General features: G+C 42.4%; 1 long non-coding RNA gene across 1 annotated transcript in view; it reads right to left on the reverse strand.

Moving 5' to 3' along the window:
* Nucleotides 1-2,057: 2,057 nt before the first annotated feature.
* Nucleotides 2,058-20,576, reverse strand: part of LOC138681477 (uncharacterized) — a 54,377-nt gene continuing 35,858 nt past the window's right edge. The window contains exon 3 of the long non-coding RNA XR_011321918.1: nucleotides 2,058-2,742. This is a non-coding gene — a long non-coding RNA (uncharacterized lncRNA). The remainder of the gene's footprint in view (nucleotides 2,743-20,576) is intronic.

Raw genomic sequence — 20,576 nt, forward strand, 5'->3', positions numbered from 1 at the left:
GAGCACCTCACCAGGAAGGTGTAAGTGAAGCAAACTGTCAGCGTCTGGGATGCCAGGGTTATGCAAATAAGAGAGAGAGAGCGGTGCTGTGCCTAGAAAAACACTCCTCCTTTATTAATCTGGCTCACCCTTGTATCCTATTATCTCCTTCTCTGCCTCTGCTTCACTTATACCTTCCCGGTGAGGTGCCCCCTCTCCTTGTCATTGGGGTCGCTCCCCCCACAATATGTGGCGACCGCAGATTACTTCGCACCTGCCCTGTAAGACGACACCTGGAGTATAAGACGATACCCGACTTTTGAGAAGATTTTCAAGGGTTAAAAAGTAGTCTTATACACCAGAAAATACAGTATATATATTATGGCGGAGCATTTACCTCTGGTGCCCTCTTTATAGGTTTATTGTGTTCTTGTGTGATCTCTTGGTTTTGACCCAGTCCATTTCTCTGTTGTGGTTTTGTCCGCTGATTTGGTACTGTCTGCTGATTTGTCTGGTTCCTGACTCCTGCATGATTTGAGACTACCCATTCTGCCCAACCCTTCAGTACTGTTATTTGCCTCTCTCGGTTTCTGATAAATCTGCGGTGCCCTGACTACTCTCCCCGCTTCTGGCGCCCATACTCGGCAGTCCTTAACTCACTTGGTCTCTCAGTGGTCCTGTCGGTCTCTGCCATGTTCCACTATCATCTCCAGGAACCCAGTGGTTGGCTCCACCCTGGTCCCTCCTCCTTGCAGTCATGTGCAGCAGTTCTTGTACATTGGCAGTTGCGTGCTATCCCTGATGCCGCGAGCCCCGCCTGATTGCACTCCACTGAAGACTGACTCACCAGGGGTGTCAGGTACACGGCTGCTGACAATAATAAACAAAACTAAATGGATAGTATTCCTTGCGAGTTTCATCCTTTTCAGTCCAAGAAGTTTACATTTCCATCAAAATATATACTATAGGTATCAAGTATGTCATCACACTTGTGAATACATAGACTGTTTATGTATCAGCAATCCAAAAACGTACTGTAATGATACCAAGGTGTCACTGGCGTTGCCCAGGGGGCGCTATCATTGGGGCGCGTGAATGAGCGCAGGGAGTGCAGGCAGAAGGCAAACAGTGCAAAAGGACCTTAGACTAGTGTATTGAGCACAGGACCTGGCACCAAGGGGCGGAGCCATGGCACGTGAGTGCAGGGAAGAATACTGAGCATGCAGAGCACAGGGCAAAGAGTAAACGTGGTCAGGGAGAGCCAAGAGTCAGAAGCCAGAAGAACACGCAGTACCTAGGGACAAGACAAAGAGTAAACGGGGACAAGCCAAGGGGGTCATATAACCAGGAAAGACAGAGCAGTACAAAAGCAGGATACAGAGGCAGAAGTCAGGGGACAAACCCAATCATACACAGCAAGGCACACAAGCACACAGGCACACGTTTAAGGACGAGTCACCTGGGTCAGCAACCACTAACCGAGTATACGGAAGTATCACCGACACTAAATACAGGTACTGCCAACATTAAATAGCTGCCCCAAAACCAAAGAGAGGCGGACTGAATTAACACTGACCTGACCAGGATGGAGGTGGAACCATCCTGTCCAGAGCCATGACACGTACACAGGGCATGCAGTCATGAATCAAATACTTACTGCATTGATTAACACCCCGACATTGTTTTAGCCTAAAGTTTCTTTCATACTACAGCGAATCTGTGACCAGATTTCACAATACAAACTGCATATATTTTTAATATATATTTCTTACTCCTGATGATGCTGGTGTTCTTACTTTGAAAATGAACAATAGATTGGCAAAATAATTATTTTTGAAACTCCGGCCTGTCCCTCATATTAAGATGAACATTTTAGAGTACTAATGAATCTGTTCAAAAAGACTTCATGCAGAATGTATGTTCAAAAATTGTATATGATTACATTAAACAAATATAAATCTTTTACTTTCTGAAATTGCAGCAATGTAGTTGAGGTCAAAGTCAAAGACTTATTAGTGGTACAATAATGACTGAAAAATTATATTTTGTTTATTTCTTTTTTTCTGTGCTAATGTTTCGTTGCTATAATGGCATCATTAACATTCTTTTATTATTTTCCAAGTCACCCAGCCAAATTGTAATCAAGATTTAAGATCTTTGAATTCCAACTTGCCATTCCAAAAGATAATTGGGGCTCAGGAAATACTTTTGTCTAAGATGCATTAGGCTGCAACAGGGAAAACCTGTTAGCCGTGAAAAGGTTTCATTTCACATCCTATTGACCTAGCTGAACTATAATTTGGAAAGAGTGCACGCAATAATATCCGGTCAATGTAATTGCAAATAAAGCTAGCGCATGGTTGCTTTTGGATACTTAGGAAATTTCTATGATAGCAATGGAAATATTCTTTTAATGAAGCTCAGGCTGTAATTAAAAATAAGTTTTCTTAGTTAATAATTGATGGACTTTGTTCTGTCTTCCTCCACGTAGGATGCTGTGTGGATTCCAACATACGGCTAAACCTTCATCCACATCCCAGTAAACAGACTGTGTTGATGCTTAAGTCTTATTTATTAGGGTGATGATAACCAAAACTATAACGTTGAACAACAATGGTGGACAGTATTCATAGTAGATGATCGAATAGTGAATGATGTTGATGTACAAGGTGGATGTTCAGTGAATAATCATAGTGGATGACTGATCATAGTGGATGACTGATCATAGTGGATGGCTGATCATAGTGGATGACTGGTGAAAAACTGTAAAGAATAACAGCATTTCAGTATATGCACATACAGGGTGCAATCACATAAATAACTGGGACATTACAGCAGAAATTATACAGAGTGCATTACACAGTAATTCTGCAGCACTGCCCTATTCTATACAAAGATGCATCTATCTAAATGCAGAGTACACATTAACCTAACTGCAAGCTGCAAAGCACAATCTGCCTAACTATATTTGACTATAGGAGCTGCATAAGGCTTAAATACTAACACAAACATAAGATGCATTAAACCTTTATAAACGTACCGAGATCCGTTAGGACAGGGGTAAGAAAGTAAGCGAGACAGGAGCACGTGTGCCTCTCTTCAGACCAGAGGAAAATGGCTACTGAAGCTTGTCTTCCACAAAAAGAATGAGGGCGGAACTTACCCAGAAGACATTGCTGTTCTGAGTGAAAGGTTGGTAAACAACATGAAAAGTAGGCAACTGATGACCTCCAGTGGCCACAACTTGAATTACAAGATAATTAACTTTCTGCACAATAAGATGGGCAGAACAGACTTGCTTAGTTGAAGTAAATTGAGTAAGAGTTTATCATCATCACAATTGTATGTGGACTGGTGGTGGAAGAATAAAATGTTTTTTTTTTGTTTTGTTTTTTTTAAAGTAGAATGGAAATTTTCTTTTCAGGTAAAATATGTCCTCTATGTACTCTTAACATCTATCACCAGCCATGCAAGCAGAAATGAGACTGGAAGTGATTTACTCAATACGCAATGAAAAGCATGAGAATGAATCTGATTCCACATTTTTCCATTGCTCAGATATATTATTTGCTACCACTTACAAAAGTTCACTAATCGGCAACAATTTTGATCCAGCAATAAAGATGTGCTTCATATAACATCTAATTCCATCCGTTACACTATCAAGTCCAAAAGGAAGTGAACAGAAATGCACAAACTCCAAAAATGGTCATACGATCATCTTTTTATTAAATAATCTTTAATATGCCTGAACAAACTACAATACAAAGGTTATAAACCAAATAGATGGTGGCCCGATTCTAACGCATCGGGTATTCTAGAATATGTATGTATGTACAGTTAGGGCCAGAAATATTTGGACAGTGACACAAGTTTTGTTATTTTAGCTGTTTACAAAAACATGTTCAGAAATACAATTATATATATAATATGGGCTGAAAGTGCACACTCCCAGCTGCAATATGATAGTTTCCACATCCAAATCGGAGAAAGGGTTTAGGAATCATAGCTCTGTAATGCATAGCGTCCTCTTTTTCAAGGGACCAAAAGTAATTGGACAATGGACTCTAAGGGCTGCAATTAACTCTGAAGGCGTCTCCCTCGTTAACCTGTAACCAATGAAGTAGTTAAAAGGTCAGGGGTGGATTCCAGGTGTGTGGTTTTGCATTTGGAAGCTGTTGCTGTGAGCAGACAACATGCGGTCAAAGGAACTCTCAATTGAGGTGAAGCAGAACATCCTGAGGCTGAAAAAAAAGAAAAAATCCATCAGAGAGATAGCAGACATGCTTGGAGTAGCAAAATCAACAGTTGGGTACATTCTGAGAAAAAAGGAATTGACTGGTGAGCTTGGGAACTCAAAAAGGCCTGGGCGTCCACGGATGACAACAAGTGGTGGATGATCGCTGCATACTTAATTTGGTGAAGAAGAACCCGTTCACAACATCAACTGAAGTCCAGAACACTCTCAGTGAAGTAGGTGTATCTGTCTCTAAGTTAACAGTAAAGAGAAGACTCCATGACAGTAAATACAAAGGGTTCACATCTAGATGCAAACCATTCATCAATACCAAAAATAGACAGGCCAGAGTTAAATTTGCAGAAAAACACCTCAAGAAGCCAGCTCAGTTCTGGAAAAGTATTCTATGGACAGATGAGACAAAGATCAACCTGTACCAGAATGATGGGAAGAAAAAAGTTTGGAGAAGAAAGGGAACAGCACATGATCCAAGGCACACCACATCCTCTGTAAAACATGGTGGAGGCAACGTGATGGCATGGGCATGCATGGCTTTCAATGGCACTGGGTCACTTGTGTTTATTGATGACATAAGAGCAGACAAGAGTAGCCGGATGAATTCTGAAGTGTACCGGGATATACTTTCAGCCCAGATTCAGCCAAATGCTGCAAAGTTGATTGGACGGCGCTTCATAGTACAGATGGACAATGACCCCAAGCATACAGCCAAAGCTACCCAGGAGTTCATGAGTGCCAAAAAGTGGAACATTCTGCAATGGCCAAGTCAATCTCCAGATCTAAACCCAATTGAGCATGCATTTCACTTGCTCAAATCCAGACTTAAGACGGAAAGACCCACAAACAAGCAAGACCTGAAGGCTGCGGCTGTAAAGGCCTGGCAAAGCATTAAGAAGGAGGAAACCCAGCGTTTGGTGATGTCCATGGGTTCCAGACTTAAGGCAGTGATTGCCTCCAAAGGATTTGCAACAAAATATTGAAAATAAAAATATTTTGTTTGGGTTATGTTTATTTGTCCAATTACTTTTGACCTCCTAAAATGTGGAGTGTTTGTAAAGAAATGTGTACAATTCCTACATTTTCTATCAGATATTTTTGTTCAACCCTTCAAATTAAACGTTACAATCTGCACTTGAATTCTGTTGTAGAGGTTTCATTTCAAAACCAATGTGGTGGCATGCAGAGCCCAACTCGCAAAAATTGTGTCACTGTCCAAATATTTCTGGCCCTAACTGTATGTATAAAGCAGCCACATAGTATATAGCACAGGCCACATACCAAACAGTATATAACACAGCCCACACAGTATATAACATTGCCCACGTAGTATTGCCCACGTAGTATATAGCAGCCACGTAGTATATAACACTGCCCACGGAGTATATAGCACAGCCCACGTAGTATATAGCACAGCCCATGCAGTATATAACACTGCCCACATAGTATATAACACAGTTAACGCAAAATGTAACACTGGCCACGTAGTATATAGCAGCCACGCAGTATATAACACAGCCCACATAGTATATAGCAGTGTGGGCACCATATCCCTGTTAAAAAAAAATGTAAATGAAAAATAGTTCTATACTCACCCGCCGGCATCCAGCGAAGCTGTGTCCATGTATGCACGGCTGCCGCCAGCTTCTGTTCCCAGCGATGCATTGCAAAATTACCCAGATGACTTAGTGGTCTCGCGAGACCGCTAGGTCTTCTGGGTAATTTTGCAATGCATCTCTGGGAACGGAAGCTGGCAGCAGCCGTGCGCGCCTTGGCGGACGATGGAAGGTGAGAATAGCAGGGTTTCTGTTTTTTTTATTATTTTTAACATTAGATCTTTTTACTATTGATGCTGCATAGGCAGCATCAATAGTAAAAAGTTGGTCACACACGGTTAATAGCAGCGTTAACGGAGTGCGTTACTCGTGGCATAACGCGGTCTGTAATGCTGTCATTAACCCTGTGTGAGCGCTGAGTGGAGGGGAGTATGGAGAGGGCGCCGGGCACTGACTGGACCGGAGTAGGGAGGGACTAATTCTCGGTCGGACTGTGCCCGTCACTGATTGGTCGCGGCAGCCAGGACAGGCAGCTAGTGAGACCAATCAGCAACACGGGATTTCCATGACGGAAGTTGCAGACAGACAGACGGAAGTACCCCTTAGACAATTATATATATAGATTACCCTCAGATGCAAGGGATTGTTAGGCTACTAGTCTCATTATTCACACTTGTCCAAGTAACTAAACATAGTTACCACTAATTAACAAAATTATCAAAATAATCACAAATAATTTCCAGGTATAGTTGATGACTACCAACAAATTTATAGGAATACTCAGCATCTAATGGGAATACATGATCGAGCAATATTCATGATTTCACATGTCCCAACATCCGTGCATCCATTCCCCTTTAGGATAACCAAGATACTACTGAAAACACTAAGCATATGATACCGGATATTTCCCTCTTCCCTGACACGCCCCCTGATGAAGTGTGGACAAAATGCGCGTTGGGGTTGAGGGACATGGCACTCGTCTCACACACTGTAAGTATAATTCTAATTTATCCGGTATCATATGCTTAGTGTTTTCAGTAGTATCCTGGTGATCCTAAAGAGGAATGGATGCACGGATGTTGGGACATGTGAAATCATGAATATTGCTCGATCATGTATTCCCATTAGATGCTGAGTATTCCTCTAGATTTGTTGGTACTCACCAACTATGACTGGAAATTGTTTGTGGTTATTTTGATAATTTTGATAATTAGTGGTAACTATGTTTAGTTACTTGTACAATTGTGAATAATGAGACTAGTAGCCTAACAGTCCCTTGCATTTGAGGGTAATTGGTTTATAACCTTTGTATTGTAGTTTGTTCAGGCATATTAAAGATTATTTAATAAAAATATGATTTTATGATAATTTTTGGAGTTTGTGCATTTCTGTTCACTTCATTTTGGACTTGATAGTGTAACGGATGGAAGTAGATACTTGCAAAAGTTCTATTTCCAAAACATAAGAAAACTAGAATACAATATATGTAATGTTCAATGAAATATATTTGTGGATTGGGTTAAAGATGTAGCTGGTAACCAGCAGTTGACCTCAGGTTTAGGAATAGGCAAAATCGCATGGGAAACAAATCATCAAAAATGTTGATCAAGTAGAACAAAACAATCTAGGTATAATGAAGAGAATACTGTCATATAGAAAACTCTAGTAAACATGCTACCACTAAGGAAATTCTGCAGCAGTCCCCATTTAACTGTCCACAGGTCTTGATATTTTGGCTAAAGCCAAGTTCAGCACAGTCTAAGATACTGCGGCATCTGCTCGGCAATGGGTTGCCACAGTTTCTAAAAGATTAAAGCCGGCCATAGATATTAGATGGCTCTCCATAGATCAATGCTTTAACCGATTATTCGGCTGATAGCCATATCAGCTGACTCTCTCATACACAGCGCTTGTTCGTTCCAGCACTCATGTGTTTTTGATAAGAAAACCGCCAACTGACATTTTAGACGGTGGCTTATCTACAGGAGAAAGATGTGACTGGCAATCTGAAATCACACATGGATGATCTACATCTCTCACTACCGTCAGTTGGCCGATGCCCCCATACACATTAGACTGTTGACCAAACACTTAAAAATCAACTGGTTTGGCCAACATTAGTCGAATGTTTATGGGAACCCTAACACTTCTTGCTAATCATCAGTGCAAAAAGGGGTGATATTAGCTCGTGACACATGAATTTGCTTCCTCCATGTTTCTAATTATTAATGAATAGTTCTAAAAGCTGCAAGATATTAAGATTAATCATATTGTCGTATGGAGAACCACAGACACGAAGCTCCAAAATTTGCCACGGAGAGTGACTTAACGGCCGGGATAACACTTGCGAGAAACTCGCACGAGTCTCGGATCGGCACTCGGACCGGAGCGCTCAGCTGCATAGAAATACATGCAGCCGCACACTCTGGTCTCAAGCGTCAGCAGCAGTGCAGAGTATTGAGATGTGAGACTGGTGCGAGTTTCTCACAAGTGTGATCCCGGCCGAATGATGAAAAACTGAGTGATAGAGGCCCACGGAAAATTAACCCTTTTTCTCTTCCTGTAACTCCATGCTGTTCACATAAATATCTTTATCTGCTATACAACACTGACAAGCATTAATGATAATCACAATTTACAAATCTTTCCCGGTGAGCAATTCTCATTCTTTAGATTTGTATATTTTCTATTAGATTTAAAATGAAAGAGCAAACACAAGATAATTTGAAGATCGGAAAAAAACTACTTTAATTATATTATTCCCAGGAGAGTGATTGGTAAATCCTACATCCTCACAAACAAGTTACACGCTCAGTATTCTCATTGCTTCTTATTAAAAGACTAATGACTTATATTTTAAGGTTCATGAAATCTTTATGATATCTGTGTGGCTGAGCAGTTAACTGTGTTATCATAACTAAGGGTGCTGGTTATTAACTGGGCTTATGGATGACAATAGTTTAATGTTTAATGAACTCTCTGCAAACAAAATTCAAATTTAAACATAGTCACAATTAATGGGGTCGTCAAACCCCTGTACTGGTTCTTTTGAAGGAGCGATGTGCTTATTACGATATATCTCACTCAATTTTTCATTTTTTTTTCGCAATTACAAGCTTGACATGAAATGTACAAGAAACTATTTATTAGCCAATTAGTTCTGTTTTCTTTTTAAAATTATTATGGAAACTCAACCTTGGATATTTGTTTCCAAGTCACAGTGTATAGGTTTATAAAATTGTTTTATTCCTTACTTTAGATTTATCTCTCCAGGTACGGAAAAGCACCAATTTTTAAATAGCTACTTTATAAACAGATAACAACATCTATTAATTTTATATATCTATATATTTATTTCTACTTACCAGATAAAACTTGGTCAACATGTGATAAACACAGTAACTATATCCTAATGCATGAAAGACACAGAAGGCAGAGCGCGCCTGTGCAAAACACTCATCTTCAAAGATAAAAATCTGAATTCTATATTTTATAAGATTCTAATCCAAAATGATAACAAATCCAAGAACAATAGAAAATCCTCATCTGCCTACGCATTTCAAACAAATATTATTAATTGGTTCTTAGTCATGACTAAAGATATATCACAATGAATTTGCAAAAAAAATATTTAAAAGATTCACAGGTAAATGCACATTAGTGAATAATGATTAATTAGTGACACAAACCCACTAAACCAGCAAAGGGAATCAAGTTAGCAAAGCATAAAGCAGTATGTGACACCAGAGGGCGCCATAGCAAGTATTTAACACCCAAAGGGTGCTATAACAGGTATGAAACATGAGGGAGCGACATAATAAGTATGTAACATCAGAAGGCATAATAACAAGTATGTAACATCAAAGGGAGTTATAACAAATATGGAACACAAAGCAGTGAAATTACAAGTATATATTACAAATGTTAAGACTGTGGTAGATCACTCAGGAATAATAGGTTAAACACTAAATAGAAATAGCCCTAACCACAAACTAGGAGATGGCAACTCAGACCTAACAATATAAAAGGTTGTCATATTGCTTCCTGTTCCTCCTAAAGAATCGGAGGGCATAGCAGAGTATTGGCTAACCCATCTCTACTTTACACAGTAAGGAATAAGTACTTATCTACAAGGGAAGGCCATTCAATATGGGCATCATCACATATTCTACAGTTTATGCAGTTGGTGTCATTCTTTGGATTAGTTTAACTGTAGTTGTGACATTTATTGGTAAAGCGTAGTTGAAATGTTGCTGCAGTGTTGGTTAGCTGGTCATGATGGATGAGAAGCATAGGAACAATTTCATGACACTGGTATTGTCGAAGGCGCTCTATGGGAAAAGAGGGAAATGCCTCCTGTTCCAACCAATCGTTGACTCCACCTTTTATCCCAACCCGACTATTTACCCCCCTTTTTCCCAATTAAAGACAGAGACCGTAATTTCTTTGGAATAGTATAGGCCACAGCAGCCTTTTTTATTAAACATACAACAATTAACAATGAATGTAAAACATAAACATTTTAAAACTAGGAGGAGTCCTTGGAGCCCACAAGAATCTGGTGATTTAACCATAACGTGAACATAACTTAACCAATATTTTACTCCCAGCCGTTGTAACCCTGGCTCGGGGGCACCAAAAACCCCACAAGAGGGTTCACTGTTCACAGTAATAATTTGGAGTTCCGACCACCCCTGACGGAACTCCCCACCACCATTCACCAGATCCAAAACATATTAAACTCCAAAACAGAGGAGCCATATGGCAATGGACCCCCCAAACCAATTTCCACCAACTCCAAGGTCTTCCCCCAGCCGTCCCGGCCGCAATGACCCAGAAAACCAACAACATGTATAAGAACCATAACTACCTGCTCAACGCGAGCGATATAACCCCAAAAGAGACCCCAAACTAAGGGCGGGAAGGATGCTTCTCTGAGAGGTGAGCGGGAACTGACCGGCCCCTGCCCACTGACCCCTCTCTACCCCCCACTATAGCCCCCCTATGTAATTAGCTTAATTCCGCCCACCCCCTCCTCTCCAACCCATTGTCATGATGACCTTCGCTTAGGCCGTGGGGGGAGGGGGCGGCTTGCTCTGGTCTTTCTTTGTTGGAACAGAGAATACAGCATTAGATTTTTGGATCATCCTGTTTGCCTTTTTTCACAAGCTGGTACACATTATTATGCATACATATTTAATTGCATGCAATCGCAATAGCAAGCACATTATACCATTTATAAACTTCCCTAAAATCAATGGCTTAGGCCCTTAAACCTGTTACAAGGACTTACATTTGTCCAGTTGACTCTCACCGTCTATCAAGTTTTGAAACTGCAAAATTGTCTCATCTTGTTCATGATGGCTACTTATATTGTAGAAGAGTTGTCATCTCCTTTTTAAAATAGCTTACTACTAGTCATAGGTGAACCCCTGTATATTCAGGTCCAGCCGAACAGTTAAAAAAAAAGGTTCAGTTTGGCTATCAGAACAGTACCCAAACCGAAACCCGAACCTCATTCACATGAATGGGGGCCCGAACATCGATTGTTTGCCACATTGTTATCTACATGAGAGCGTGGCAAATGCTGCCTTTGATCGGCAGTAAGATCATTACTGCCGGTCTGAGCGCTGCTGTTCCCATGCTGTCAGATGACAGAGTGAGTCTACAGCTGTGACTGGAGGTAAAAAGTTTACCTCTGGTGACAGACGTTGGCTGATGGGACTGCTACTCCCATCAGCCTATGCTTGTTGTCGCTGATAACAGCAAGAGCAGGTGCCAGCTGATGGGAGTATTAATCAGCTGGTGCATGCTCTATAAAAAATATAAATGATCAAAAAGTGACATGGGTTCCCATGTATTTTTAATAACCAGCATGGCAAAACTGACAGCTGAGGGCAGCAACCACCAGCTGTCAGCAGTATTATGACTGGTTATCAATAATAGAGGGGTTCCCAAGCCCCAATAAATAATTTTAAAAAATGACCTGGGGTCTCCCCATTTTTTGACAACCAGTCAAACTAAAGCAGACAGCTTGGGGCTGATATTTTCAGGCTAGTAAGGAGCTATGGATATTGACCCCAGCCAAAAATAGCAGCTCGCAGCCATCAGGGGATGAAGCTGCAGTTGCAGCGATACGCGTGGGGCTCTCGCCTCACCCCTTCTCTCTTGTCTCCTTTTGGGCGCCTTTAGCCCGCCACATCTCCCAGCAGTTGCCGGTGTACCTCTTACCTTAGGTAAATTTCTTTATCTCGCTCAAGGTTTATGGACCTTTCATTACAAATGGTATTAAACCCTCTATTTTTACATCCCATTGCATGGGTTTCTCTGCCTTACCGATCCCATGTACCTCTTGTTTACACGGTTCCTTCATTGGACCGAGTTAGTATAGATCTCTTGATATTTTTTGGGGATTATACCTACATTTAAGGTCATTGCGGCATTAATGTGTGGGCTTAGGGTGACTTATTTGCATTAGGATTTGAGCATGCTGAGAGTGTACTTTAACCTGCCATGTAGTTGGATTTAACGTATGGGGCCTCTTATCTTTGCATCTGGTCTGTCCTTATATTGCACTAGATTATGTGCCACCATTCTGTCCCATTTGTATTGCATCATTGTGCTTTTTTCAGTATGCCACCGTTATATTTGGGTTATTTGGTATATGAGCAAGAGATGTTTTGTATCTATATAACCAAATGTATTATTTAAATTGACGTGTATTTGTAATTTATGGTTTGGTTATGTTATATTATGCATGACTTCTATAGGGGTGATGGCTATTGGTCCTATATTTAGGCCTTTTTGAATGGTTTTATTCTGTGTCTGTCTTTTTTGAGGTGTAATAAAAGTTGTCCTATTTTTCTTATTATTCATGGGTGTGCATACCATTATTAGTCTAGTCTTTTTTTCTTTTTGTACCGCAATGAAATATGCCATAGAGCATATTATGCCCTGTAGATAATGATAAAAAGGAAGGACATATTAGCCGTAAAAATTGTTATATGGAATGGTTTATATATCTAAAGTTGCTTATATGAGCCCCAGTTGAGTAATGGAATTATAACAGTATGCAGAGTGTAGTAGATGGGAGAATCATAATATAAAGCAAAGATATAGAGGATGGAGGTAGTAGTTGCCATATTAATGGCTATACATACCCTGTGAAGTCAATGCAAGCAATGGGTTCAGCCGGTCTCCAGGGAATACAGGCTTGCTGGGTAAACATAAGAGTAGTGATAAGGGTTAAATTGCTCCCCTGAAAGAGCAAAGAGCACTATATTGTATGAGTGCCTTTTTTTCTTCTGAACTTATGCCTATGGGACATTTGGTTTCCTTCACTAGCACCGTTTTACAAAAAGTCGAGTGCTAACCATTTGTCTTTCCTATTCCAGTTACCATGTGTGACCGCACAGTTCATTAACTGACCCTCGTCAGTGCACACAGTCCCCCAACTCTGGGTTACCTTCCTGGAGCTCCTGCTCCACACACTGTCCTCCTGTCAGTGCTCTCTTCTGGGGAAGCAGCAGAACTGGGATCACTGTCCCTGTGACCAGTGCACTCCCGACAGTCCAGATCCTCAGATGGATGATAGCTCCTCCAAACCCAGTGCAATCACTAACTATGCAAACACGGCCTCTCTGTGTTCTGTTCAGGACGTCCGACCCCACCTGGGACCATCCAACACACAGGCCTCCAGGTCCATGGCCTCACCATGTGCTCTTCAGGGATCCGATCCTACTCCCAGGATCTCCCAAACACATCGGCCATCCAGTACCTCACACATGGACCACTCAAATCCATACACTCTCTCACATGTGACCACACCATGGTCACATTATATATTAGTAACCACTCCCATAGGTGGGAGGTGTGTGTGGTTAGTCAGACCCGCCCAGCTCTCTGACTAACCCTGTAAGCCTCCCTTTAAAGCTTCACAACAATACTTTTGGGACTACAGGTCCCAGAACAACATTATTGGCTTACAGCGCAGAGGATTCTCCTCTGCGACACATACCGGCCATTTACAATAATGCCGGATGTTGTCTCACCATCACAGTTATGCCTGCAACTGCCTTGCATTCCCATGGCCTCAATATGCATCTGTAACACCCCAGGTAACTGGTTGTTACAGTGATGTTGCCTTCCTTTCAGGCAGGGCGATATCATGTTTGGAGGCAAGGAGGAGTCTCTTTACCAGGTAAGCACACGCATTCAACACATTCTGAATCCAGGCCAGGATGGGGAGCTCAGGACCCAGATTCAGGGGAGCTTCCCCAGCTTTAAGTATCCTGGTCTGGAGGAGGGGTTAGCCAGTTGGAGGGAGAGGAAGTGAGTTGGTCCAGGGAGACCTAGGAGAAGGAAGTCTGAGAGAGCAGACAGTGGAGCCATGCAGCCCGGATTGTGCTGTGGCTCCTGGGAAGAGGAGAACCTGAAGGGTTGTTGCATGCAGAGTAGCATTGAGGAAAGGAGCACAGGAGTGGAACAGGGCTCAGAGGGGAACTGTGACCGGGCACCCTCTGAGCCGAAGCGCAGAAACCGGGTAACGGGAGCCCAAAGCTTTTGTGGGACTTTAAGATGCATACCAAAAAAACGGAGGGCACTAGACTACACGTTAACTGCCCGCACCAAGCTGAGGTACAGCGGTACTCTAAGAGCCCGGGTCGTGGCAGAGACCCTATAAAAAGGCTCAAACTGCCTACTGTGCAGGCGACTGTCCCAGGACAGGAGAGAGAGGATTCCTTGCCAGCAAGCTACAAGCAGTAGGGACCACACCATCTTAGCGCAAATAGGAAAGCCTTACGTACCTCACCTGGGAGAGGGATCACCTTTGCCTTCAAGCTGGCCGGACCACATCACCATCCATGCTTGGTGCCCTGGACTGTGGATTACCACCCTCAGTAAACCAGATAAAGACTTTATAACTTGTGTCCTCCACTTATTCGTTGGCATACAACATTCCTGCCATATACCTTGGGAGCACTGGGGACCCCGCTTCACCTTTGGGATGCGTCACCATCTTGCTGCCATACCATCACCCCAGAGGACCCCTTTAAGCAGCGTCGGTCCCTATTGACCGAGAACCACAGGTGGCATCACAAACAATAGAGTTATTCACAATTCCCTTTAAAAGACTTTCTTCCCCTTTGAATTGGGTGCCCAGGGCCATGGACCGGGTCACAGCCACCATAACATCCCTTTTAAGAGCGACCAGACCCGCTACCAAGTACATCACAGCCCTGGTAGGGCCTTCCACCTCTGTGTGTATTCTGAGGAGCTGTAAAAGGGGTCACTGCATCATACTTCTCATAAAGCAATTGGATCAAACTGTCCTGCCCAGCCTGCTCTGCTATTCCATGCTGCTTCAAATGTCAAGCTGCTGATCTAGCTCTTCTATAATACGTACTGTCGGGCTTACCAGCTCCGCTTTATCTCACTGCATTGACATTTCTTGTTGGAGCAATTCATCCAGATCTAAGGCTTTGAGACACCATCTCACCAGAATATATAACTAGCTAACTAACTATAATTTCACTAATAATAGTTTTTGTCAGAAGTTTCAGATGCTGGACCAATGATCAGCTAATTCCCTTGCTGGCATAATTTTGAGGAGCAGTTGTCATGTTAAAAAAAAATGTAAGCAAAACTAAAATACGTGATCTGATTTCCATTTATATTTTTTTCATCCAGAATAGTAGAAATCCAGCTCATCAGTTCTTTAGTTTCCTCCCACACTTCAAAAATTGTCCAATAAGGTCAACGAGCTTCCAATGAAACTTACCCTAGTGAGTGTCTATAATAGGGAAAGTAGATGGTTTCTTACTCTCAGTGAGTTTCACAATGTGGATAGTGACAGTCTCTGGACTTCACAGCTCTGTGAAATATTTTAGTGCTATATAAGATACAAGGAATAAATAATTTAGGTAAATAAATGAAATTATTTTATAGTCTATTATATAATGTTATATTATAGACAATTGTTGCAAAAAAATTATGAAAATTTGTTCAGAATACCAAAAATCCAGTTATTTTTTTATTTCAGAAGTACATTTTTAGCAGCTACTTCATGAACTGAACATTAAAAATACCTACCGTATTCTATAAAGTAAAGACTCCACTTACTCCAGCACAAAGTGATTACCATTTTAGTCTTCTTAAGATTTGTATTTTTAAACTAGCAGTATTCTTTTTCTGAAAACCATGGAAAACGTTTTTAAAATGTAAATGCAATGATGCAATGAATACTTTGAGAGGGAACTAAATGTGCTTTGTAATGTTATTAAATTCGATTCTGCTTGTATAGTCATTAAATCTTTGTTCTTCCATAGTTTCTATACACAATATGAAATTGTACCTTTGATAACTGGATGTAGCCTGCAAGCATAAAGAATTCTATTTAAAGCTAAAACAACTATTTTTTGAAGGTCGTGGAAGTCGAGCGGTTAGTGACAGTGGCACATATTCTAAGATCAACAATGAACAACAGTGCTCTTAGCTGTGGTGTAAGGCTAGAAATTGTAGCGGTGGGACATTCATATCAGTATTTGTTTCTCTACTTCCGCTTCTGTTGCAAAGCGGAGATTGAAGATGACATGGGGTGAAACTGGAGCATCTCTATTTCGCTTTCTCGGACTTCTAATTCCCTGCTCTGATTGTTGAACAAGTCTAGACACCATTTATATGCCTAGGTATCCCTATATTCAGGTGCCAGTTATATGTGTTAGTGACTCTGGTTCACTTTTGTTGCAATGCTTATTCTGCTATTCCCATTCTTGTTCTAGGCTTAAGTTTTGCTACCCTGCTACCTTATGATTTTGTTCTTGATTCTGAGCTTTTGGTGAACACACTTTGAAGTTTGGTCTTGGGTCTTGTGAGAAGGCACTCACTAATGACTTGGGGAATACTCACTTAGCAACCGAATTCACTCAGACAGGCACGGCTTTTCACTTAAACAGTCTATGCGGTTTATTAAAGAAGCATAAACCGTATCAAGAACAGTCCATTACACACTGTATCAGGACTTCACATTAAGTTGTGGTCACTAATCATGCTGGACTCCAGTCCGTCCAGTTACTATGGGTGACCGCACAGATCATAACGCTTCTTAGTACTCGGCTTTTATACAGAGTCTCTAAATACGCCAGATTTCTCTGCCCAGTTTCTGCAGGAGACCACACCCTGAACAGTTCATTATAATTGTGACGCCCAGGAGACCGAGGTACCCAGCACCGGACCAATGGGGTCTGTCTCTTAAGCGGGATGTCACGGGTGGCTTGACCCGGTGCTGTGGCCTCAGGCAATGCACAGTGTAAGGGGTATCATGAGGGAACAGGCACTTACTTGATCAGCAGCAGGTTCTCTCAGCGGTCATGATCCCAATCCTGGATAGATGGCTATTGTCCAAATGAAAGTCTGAGGCACTGAAACGTTTAACCAGTTTACTTCAACATAAAGGGATTTACAACCAATCCTGTCACCGGAGTCTGTATGGGAACTCTGAGTTACTTTGACCCTGCCGGGGTCTTCGCCTCTTATTGTACGCAATTTATGTGTGGCCCTGCTGCTGTATGTGAACTGGCTGCCGGCCCAATCTGTCCCCTCCGGGTCCTGGTTCGACGGGCAACCTGAGTCCTTTTATCGGCTTACCCCCTCCAGGAGTACCGCTGAACTCTGTGTCTGTTGCTGCGTCCGGCCCTAGTGAAGCTGATATCACCTCACGTTTTTCCGGTTGCTGTATTATATATAATGAATACAGCCACGGATCCGATATCCGTCTTTGCGCCTGTTCTGGGTAGTGATTAATGCTACCCGATTCTCACAATGTCCTTTTTCTCTGCCCCTTTTCTCCTCAGGCCGGTGATTTGGGCCTGGAAACCGTCATAGGGCTGTTAGAAATTCAGCTGTATGACCTCTCACTTTCAGCTCCTTAGCCCAACTGCCATTTCTTCTCTCAGACCAGAATGGATCAAGGGGAGTCTCTGGAGCTCCCCCTTCTGGCCGGAGGTGGTAGTGCAGTCTTGCTATTTTAGTATTTGTATTTACTGTTAGTAACTATTTTTGTGGCAAATACCCCTAGGGGTGCCACATATCCACTTGAGAAGCTGCTTAATGGCGATCACCAACTTGCCTGACAGACATACACTAGTCGGTTCCAGATCCACCGAAGGGCGGTGGCTTCCCACACACAGTAGCCATTACTGGCTCTGCAAGTCCATGGCCTCACCTCGTGCTCTTCAGGGATCCAGTCCTACTCCCAGGACCTCCCAACACAGAGGCCATTCAGGATCACGACCTCACCAGGCGCTATTCCAGAAAGTCTCCACTCACAGGAGCTTCCAACACAGACCGACCAGGTCCACGGTCTCTCCAGGTGCTTCCAGGAAGACTCCATTCACAGGAGGTTCCAACACAGACCATCCAGGACCTCCAAATACTCTCAACACCTTGTGACCCACACCCTGGTCACATTATGAAGCTCTCACCACCCCCATAAGTGGGATGTGTGAGTGACTAGTTCAATCCGCCCAACTCTCCGAACTAGCCCTGCCAGCCTCCCTCTAAAACAGCATAATTACTTGTGGGACTACAGGTTCCAGAACAACCTTACTTCAGGCTGGCAGTGCAGAGTGTCTTCCTCTGCGACACACATACCGGCCATTCACAATAATGCCGGACTTTGACTCATCACCACAGTTATGCCTGTGACTGCCATGCATTCCTATGGCCGCAATACGCCTCCATGCGTATTCTGGGAAGACCATGCAGCGCCCAGTACCTGTAACAGGGGTCACTGCATCACAGTCTCCTTTATAGCTTTGAACTAGGGTCTGAATAAATTTAAAGGTCATTTAGGGGTCTGAATTAATTTTGAGGAATGATTTAGGTTTCCAATTATCTATCTTGTATTTTCTACCTTTTGTGGCTTAATTGTGCAGTACAATTGTCCAAACATATTTTGATAATTCAGCAGGTCAAGCTGGAAATTTTTGGAGAGGTTGCTCAGTTTCTGCCCAATGACTTGACTGACAGATGTGACCCAGCTTTTATATAGCTCTAGTAAATGTTCTGTGGGGGAGGGATGTGTGTCAATATTCAAAATTTGCCATGGAATCCAACACTTACCAGTTATTATCTCTACCTCCAGGGTTATCTCTCTTTTGTATTTAGTGCTTTAGCTGTAGTTAAAACCCTCAGGCAACCAGAAGCCATGGTTAATACACAGTGCATTGCAAGTAAGGTCCTAAGGTAGTGGTGGTTTTTAAATCTTAAGGTCATGCATCGTCACTCATGTTCAAAACAATACATAACATAGTGTATCAGAATAAGAGAAAAGATAGGGGAGCTATATAGAGAGAATAACAACACTTCCATATCTATAAAATTTTACCTTTTTATTTATAAATCCACTAAAAAAAGGTAAAGACTAATGTTTTTCTGATATACTAGATGCCCTTATACATAGTCATAGGAGACTGTGGCTATAGGCATTTAACATGATACAATTGTGACAGTCCATACTGTATGTGGAATAACATTTATAAATTAAAATTTAAAGTTTAAAAAAAGTGGAAGTGTCTTAATTCCCTTTCATTTCCACATGAGTATTTTCAGTCTAGAATGGGATAGGCATCCACAGATGACACAGCAGTACTGTCACACTGGGGCTGGGAGGACGCTTAGCGTGTGGCACAACACCAAGGAAGATGTACTGTACATACAGACCCTGGTGATAGGGAGAAAGGAGAGGGCTCACCTCCTAACAAAAACCTGACTCTGATCCCTGCACTCCGTATCGTCCCTAGAGGGGTCCTTACCCTCATGCACGATCACATAACTAAGCCCTCGCCGGCCCGGAACTTATCCTGTCTAGTGTGCAGACCAGCGAGACATTAGATCCAGTACTACAATAGGATAGGAAGGTACGACAAACAGTGGGAAAAACACATCAAATAACACTACTTAGCTTCTCCAACAGGAAACTTCACTGCTGCAACTGGAATGAACACCTCAAAGAGAGACTGGCTCCTTCAAAGATGAACTATAATCGGTAAGAAAAGAAGCTAGCAGTGGGCTTGTATAGTGGAAGGGAATGGTCACAAGGTGCTGCAGCTGAGTTCTCAATGTGACGCTAGTCATTTCTCACGGTCAAGCAGTGAGTCAGAGTGGTCAAGAAGTTCAAGGTCAGAAGCCAGGAGAGTACGACATAAACAAAAGGAAGAGACAAAAGCATAGTCAGGTAACATTCCGAGGTCAGAGTACCGGGAGGCTAACGGATCAGAGCACCGGGAGGCTAACGGATCAGAGCTGAAGGGATTAAACAGATGGGTAGTCAGAACAAAGTTCAAGGTCAGGCAGCAGATCAAACATATAGAACTCAAGGCACAGAGCGCACAGCACAAACCTCACAAGATTAATGTACTTCTGGCAGTGTTCTGGGAAACTCAGCTCAGTTAAAGGGAACCTGTCACCCCGTTTTTTCAGATTGAGATAAAAATACTGTTAAATAGGGCCTGCACTGTGCGTTACAATAGTGTATGTAGTGTACCCTGATTCCCCACCTATGCTGCGAAATACATTACCAAAGTCGCCGTTTTCGCCTGTCAATCAGTCTGGTCAGGTCAGGTGGGCGTGGTGACATCGCTGTTTTCTTCCCCAGCTTTCCGTTGGTGGCGTAGTGGTGTGCGCATGTCCAAGTGCCGAATCCACTGCGTGTACGTGAAGAAACAGCGTGCGATCTGCGCTATTACCCCTGTCATCGGTGGGGGCGGCCATCTTCCTGGGGCCGC

The sequence above is a fragment of the Ranitomeya imitator genome, chromosome 5, assembly GCF_032444005.1.
Source record: "Ranitomeya imitator isolate aRanImi1 chromosome 5, aRanImi1.pri, whole genome shotgun sequence".
In the NCBI taxonomy this organism is placed as follows: domain Eukaryota; kingdom Metazoa; phylum Chordata; class Amphibia; order Anura; family Dendrobatidae; genus Ranitomeya; species Ranitomeya imitator.